Source organism: Bos grunniens, chromosome 12 (assembly GCF_055505025.1).
Source record: "Bos grunniens cultivar Pamir isolate PY7600 chromosome 12, Bosgru_T2T1.0, whole genome shotgun sequence".
In the NCBI taxonomy this organism is placed as follows: Eukaryota; Metazoa; Chordata; class Mammalia; order Artiodactyla; family Bovidae; genus Bos; species Bos grunniens.
The window spans coordinates 28,811,892-28,817,965 of record NC_141176.1 but is presented as its reverse complement, the minus strand read 5'-3'; the positions used below and the strand labels follow the sequence as shown (position 1 = coordinate 28,817,965).

The 6,074-nt window shown below is 41.2% G+C and overlaps 1 protein-coding gene across 12 annotated transcripts in view; it reads right to left on the bottom strand.

Moving 5' to 3' along the window:
• Positions 1-5,247: 5,247 nt before the first annotated feature.
• The window catches only part of N4BP2L2 (NEDD4 binding protein 2 like 2), a 61,711-nt gene continuing 60,884 nt past the window's right edge, over positions 5,248-6,074 (bottom strand). For 10 of the 12 annotated variants that reach the window (XR_015138112.1, XM_086329440.1, XM_086329447.1 and 7 more), the window contains one exon: positions 5,248-5,408. The gene's annotated coding sequence lies outside the window, so the exon portion shown is untranslated. Of the gene's footprint in view, positions 5,429-6,074 lie in introns of all 12 variants that reach the window. The other 2 variants (XR_015138113.1, XM_086329441.1) reach the window with 1 other exon arrangement.

The following is a 6,074-nucleotide window of genomic DNA, read 5'->3' as shown; positions in this document are numbered from 1 at the left end:
CCCGTGTGGAAGGCAGGCCTTCTGCAAAAGCCCTACCCCATCCCACCGCCCACTAGGCCTTGAAAGTGAAATAATTTTAGTTGAGGAAGAGAACGTGAACAGCATTTTGAACAGTAACAGTAAAAACCATAGTCTCCCCCAGTTTGTGAGCACCAATATCTGGCTGGTGTCCCAGTGGCTAATGCCACTCTCCCAGGACCTGTATAATTCTCCCCTCCTCCACCCTTTTTTTTTTTTTTTTAATTCTTCTTTATCAGCGGGCCAAAAATATTTTTAGAAAGCTTTGTTGCTTCTACATAACTTTAGAAATCTCTTCTTTAAAACAAGGCACCCCTTAAAACTCAAGACAGATTTATGAACAGTAGTATAAACTAGGCCTCCTGAGAAAGAAGGGTTACTGCCCAGGTACACGCTTTGTTGCCTGAAAAGACATGGTCTCCCCAGAAACTATTTCAGCTCCCCAGGGAAAGGAGCAGTCTACTGACACTAGAGAGAAGCATCCAGAATTCAGTTCTAAGTTCTGGGAACTGGTGAGCGCCAGTTGGTTGATCACCACAGTACCTTCCAATATTTCACACTCAAGAGTGTGATAGAAAGATCCTATTTTCTGAACTAAAATCTAAGAAGCGTGGACTGAAAGAGACAGTATTGAAAATTAACACCATCCTGGAAAAATCCCAGATACATGGTGGCTTGGGCTGTAATAACCATTGTAAAGCAAATACATTTTGTTTCAGGCAGCTAAGGTATGAAAATTTTGAAAAGGAACTGTGAAGAAAAGCAATTTACTTCTAAAACAAAACCCAGGAATTGCACAATGAGCTCTGGAAGGCACTCTCCAAGCAGGGAGGGGCTCTATGCTCAGAATTTCACCTTCCTCTTGGGGTTCTACTAGGGAGGGGCAGAGGAGGACAGGGCGGTGAGCTACTCTCTCTTGACATATCCCTTCCCAGCATCTGAGCAAGGATTTTTAGCACTGCTGAGAAACACTGAAATCTCAAAAGCTTCTCTAAATATTAGGGGAAAACCATAAGGAACAGAGACTATAGATGAATCATAAAAATATGTGATGCTTATCATGTATGTATCCTATCATACTTCTATGTATCCTAGCATACTTCTTACAAGAACTTTTTGCCCAGCCTCAAATACTACCTTTTCCATTCTAGACTTGTGTTCTCTAATATAGGAGTCACAAGCCACACGTGAAATATGACTGGTCCAAGTGAGACTGAGGCATCCCTGGTAGCTCAGCTCGTAAAGAATCCACCTGCACTGCAGGAGACCTGGGTTCCATCCCTTGGTTGGGAAGATCCCCTGGAGAAGGCAACAGCTACCTACTCCAGTATTCTGGCCTGGAGAATCCCATGGGCTGTATAGTCCAGGAGTCGCAAATTGGACACAATTGGACACAACTGAACGACTTTCACTTTCACTTTTCACTTTCAAGTGAGATTAAAATACATACTGAATTTCGAAGGTTCCATATGAAAAAAATGAGGTAAAATATCTCAATAACTTTTATATTCATGTGTTGAAATGATAGTATGGTGAGTACATTAGGTTAATATATTATTAAAATTAATTTCATCTGTTTCTTTTTGCTTTTTAATGTGGCTAGTAGAAAAGTCTGAATTATGTATGTGGCTGACATACATACATTGGACAATGTTGCATGCGACTTCTGTCCATTTCCATTTCCTTCTGTAGAGGGTGTCCCAGGCAGCATGGATAGGGCAGCAGGACACACAGCTTTGGGGACTAGAAGTTTGGGCACACTGAGACTGCAGTGTAGGGGGCAGCTGGAGCAATGAAGGAGGTCCTGGGAAATGTGAGTGTGCTGTTAGAAGAGAGGCCTGGAGCTGGAGGCAAGAGCTTTGGAAATTCCTGCCCTGTGAGAAGATGGAGAATAGAGCAGACAGCTGAAGTCGGGGCTCAGGGATCACACTTAAGGACTGTGCCCCCTCCCCCCCAGCAAAGTGGATCTGTTGAAAGAAAGTACAAAGGACAGACAGAATTGAGGAGAAAAAGGCTGGCAGTATCTGAAAGTGACCCTAGACACTTCTTTCTCTTAGCTCTCAGATTTAACTAGTCAATAGGCTCTGTTTTCCCCAATTTATTCCTCAGAACCACAGTTCGTTTAAGCTGTTTGTGTATCTGTTTCTTCCCACTAGACTAAGTTCAAAGGCAAAGACAGCGTCACCCTTGTCACCCCAAGAGCTAACACAGCCTCTGACGTTCAGAGGTGCTCAATAATTGTATATGGACCTGAACTGCCTTCTCAGTGAATGAGTCTGAGCATGGGCTTTACTAAAGATTAAGACTGAACAAAGATAGGGACAACTTCAACTGAGGAGTAATGTAAACACAGTCAGTGACCACATCAGCAGTTCTGAGGGTCACAGTACTCTCAGATAACGTCTACAGTCAGATCCTCACTGCCCTAACAAGGTGGCAGCCTCCAGAGAGGAGGGCTACCCCGGGTCAGAGGATCCCTGTGATTAACACTCCTTCATGCCCTCAGTTCATCCAACCAGGTTTTTCAGCTCTCAAGTTCTATTCTATTCCTCTAGAATGTGATGACCAGCACAATCTCACTTTGCTGTCCTACAAACCATTGCTATGATGAGGTAAAGAAAATAATCTTAGAAGTAGTTTTTGGCAAGCAAAGAAACATTCAAATCTTTCTCTAATTATTACTGCTTAACAAGATGTGGAAAAACAAGGGGGTACACAGGAAGAGCTCATGGAAACCAGAAATTTAACCCTTGAATCTACAGTTCCAAATACTCCACAATTTGGAATGCTTAAATCAGCCCCAGGTTTCTCCCCTGGAGATGCCATATGGCAGAAAGTCTGAAACCAAGATGAAGCTTCCAAAGCGGTGTAACCAAAGACCCTGTAACAGAGGAGAATCATTTAAAATAGAGGTAGTAGCTTCTCAATTCTCATTCTATGTCCTTTCTTCCCCTACCGAAAGCTTTTATCTGATTTCCCTACCAAAAGTTTTGATCTGAATTTTTACTCAAAAACATGTCTTATATACATTTTTACCTTGTTACATATATATATATATATGAATGACATGAATTGAAAGAATAGGAAAGCATCCATCTGTGCCTCCGTAGCTGTTTCTCTGGGGGACCCCTTGTTGCTCTAGCACCTCCAGCTTTCACCTTCCACCAGTCTGCACTGCACTATTTGGCCATTCAGAGGTAGCGCCTCTCTACTAAAACTCCTCCTTTCTGGCTCTTCCCTCGTCCTTCCCCTAGAAGCTGGATGAAGGATACAGGAAGCTGGAAGAGATTAGGGAAGGGGGACAATGGGACGGCAGTCATGCAGAGTGTCTGCTGGGCTGAATCAACAGGGGAAATGCTCAGGACTCGGTGGCCTGGGATAAGTCTGCCAACAAAGAAATGTCCTCTGGATAAGACTGACTTTGCTCATTCTAACCTCACATTACCACTGCCTCCTACATCCCATCCCTCTATTTGAGGTCATACGCCTCTCCCAAGGCGATAACCATAATCTGTTTCCAAGCACCAAGTATTTGCCACTATGCATAGGGACACTTGAGGAGTGTAAGATTTGAAGAGGAAGCCTGGGAGGTGGGGAAAGTCATCCCAGCCCATTTTTCTAAAGCTTCATTCTGGAAATTAGGGCAAGGTAATAAAGGTAGTGGCTGGAGAAAGCTGGGGGCATCCTGGACCCTAAGTACAAGCCTGGGTGGATAGTTAGCTGATACGCTTCAATACGGCACAGAGTCTCAGAATTGGTCATTAGCTATGCCATACTCACTGTTAAATATTTATACTATTACCCTTATGCACAGCCATGGTGGTGTATTCATTAGAAATCCATAAATGTTGCTACTGAAGGGCCCTAAGAAAGCAAAGATTTGCCAGATGCCAGTCTCCTCTGCAGCCATCTGTGTTTCAACCCTAATACTTATCATCTCTTGTCTGAAATCATTCCATTCTAGGCCAAAGGTGAGTCCAGTTTCACAACAGCACTAGGAGCCTGCACAGAGAGCAAGATCTCAGGGAGTTCAATCAAACATTGGATACCTTGGTCTCTGTCTGGATCAGACTTATGGTCTAGCAGAAAGATAAACTGAAACTGTACAAAATGAACTAGGGAAAATGTTGAGCTATTTTAAATAGAACACTCAATTCCCAACCAAGCAGAAGGAATACAAATAGTTAGCTTCCACTCTCTCATTGAAACCCCAGGAGAATGTAGAGGCTTTTTTTGGGGGGTGGGGGGAGCATTAGGAGAATGGGGATATGATTATTATTTTTAAGTATTAATATAAACTGTAAGAAAAAAGATCACAGCAACAAAATAATTAAAAACTGGAAAGCAAAAGGCCTAGTGTTAACTAATTTGGAAAAACAATTAAGAAACAAAACTTGAATTATAGAAAGCCAAGAAGAAATACCGTTTACTCTGCATAACCCCTAAAATTTCAGCAACTGGAAAATTCAGGGCTAGAGGTGGGGCTCTAAATAGGAAAGTCAGTTAAAAGTCTGTTTAAGAAACAAACATCCACAGACAGGCAGCTGCCGGCCCTCTAGAGAAGCCTGGAGGTTTATTCCCTGGAGAAGATAAAACAGGATGAGAAGAGTAGAAGGTAAGATAAGGTAGGCAATGCTCCCTTTCTGAAAATAGGGATTACATAAATGCCTACATGTTGGATAATGAGAAATCACACCTTGTTTTTCAAATATGAATTTTCACATTTGAAATCTGTTAAGTACAATTAAACTAAAATAATAGCAATAATAAAAATAATAGTTACTGTAGTATAGTGCAAGTCCCACAATCCCTAACCAAAATCCTTGAGGTAAGAATTGTTTCAGAATTCAGAAAGTTCTGAGTGAGGTCTAGGGCACCCCTGGTAATTAAACACATTAATATTTCTCCAGTGAAATTTCTGAAAAGTCACACTAACTGGGGTAAATAAGGAGTACAACTAACCTGACTGTTCAGGTCAAATTTTGCTGCCAACTTAGTTTTAATGCCAGACATTTAAGAAACAAAACAAAACAACTTTTGGTTTTCAGAGCTTTCTGGATTTGAAATTCTACAAATGGAATCATTGACCCACATTTGGGTAAAGGGGCCTATCCTTCTATTCCAATGCAGTTTTTAAAATAATCTACTCAAGTTTCCTGGGTCTTATTTTCTTCATGAAATAAAATAGGGCAAGTATCTTCAAAATTAGATAATAAATTATTCAAGTTATTACCTCTTTTGCTGAGTTTTTTATTAGTATTCAGGAAACTGATCAGAATAGTTGAACAGATTATTCAAACCAATTTCAGTCCAATGACTATATCACTCTACATTATCCTTCGGGTTGGCACTGAGCTCTCTTTCTTGATGATCAGGATCTTCAACAGTACCTGGAAGATGGAGAATTCAACTGCAAACAAACACAAGCCCAGACAAGTCCAGACAGAATGGTGACAAGAATGGAGTTTGTTGTCAGTTTCCCAAGCTCATGACTATTTACACACCCCTACAACTAGCATCCAGAATTTCACACTGTCCCCACAGCTCCCACACCCTGCCTGGTCTTGCTTCATTCAAGAGCCTGTCCTCTGGATTCTGCCCAACCTTCTGTTTCTAAATCAAAACCTGGTCTATGTCCCATTCCCTGATGATCCAGCTTTTTACACTGTAAAGTTAAAAATAAATACACTTAATTCATGCAAATGTGTTAACAAGTTTATTAAGTCAATACATTGCTCTGCCAGGAGCACTTCAAATCAAAGCTGCAACCAACAAAGATACTCAGGGGAAGGGAATTAACCCTTATTAAGAGCCTATTATTTTTCAAAAACTTTGCACAATTTATTTCATTTAATCCTCATTTAATATCCCCATGACAGATGAGTATCATAAACCAGTTTTTTTTTTTTTTCTTTTTTTCAGGTGAAAAAATTGCAGCTTTGAGAAGACAATTTGTTTAAGGTCACATACCCGGTCGGCAGGAACTTCAAGATGGGAATCCCCATTCTCTTTCCAGCAGGCTGCCCTACCTCCTTAAAGGAGTGAGGCAGTATAAA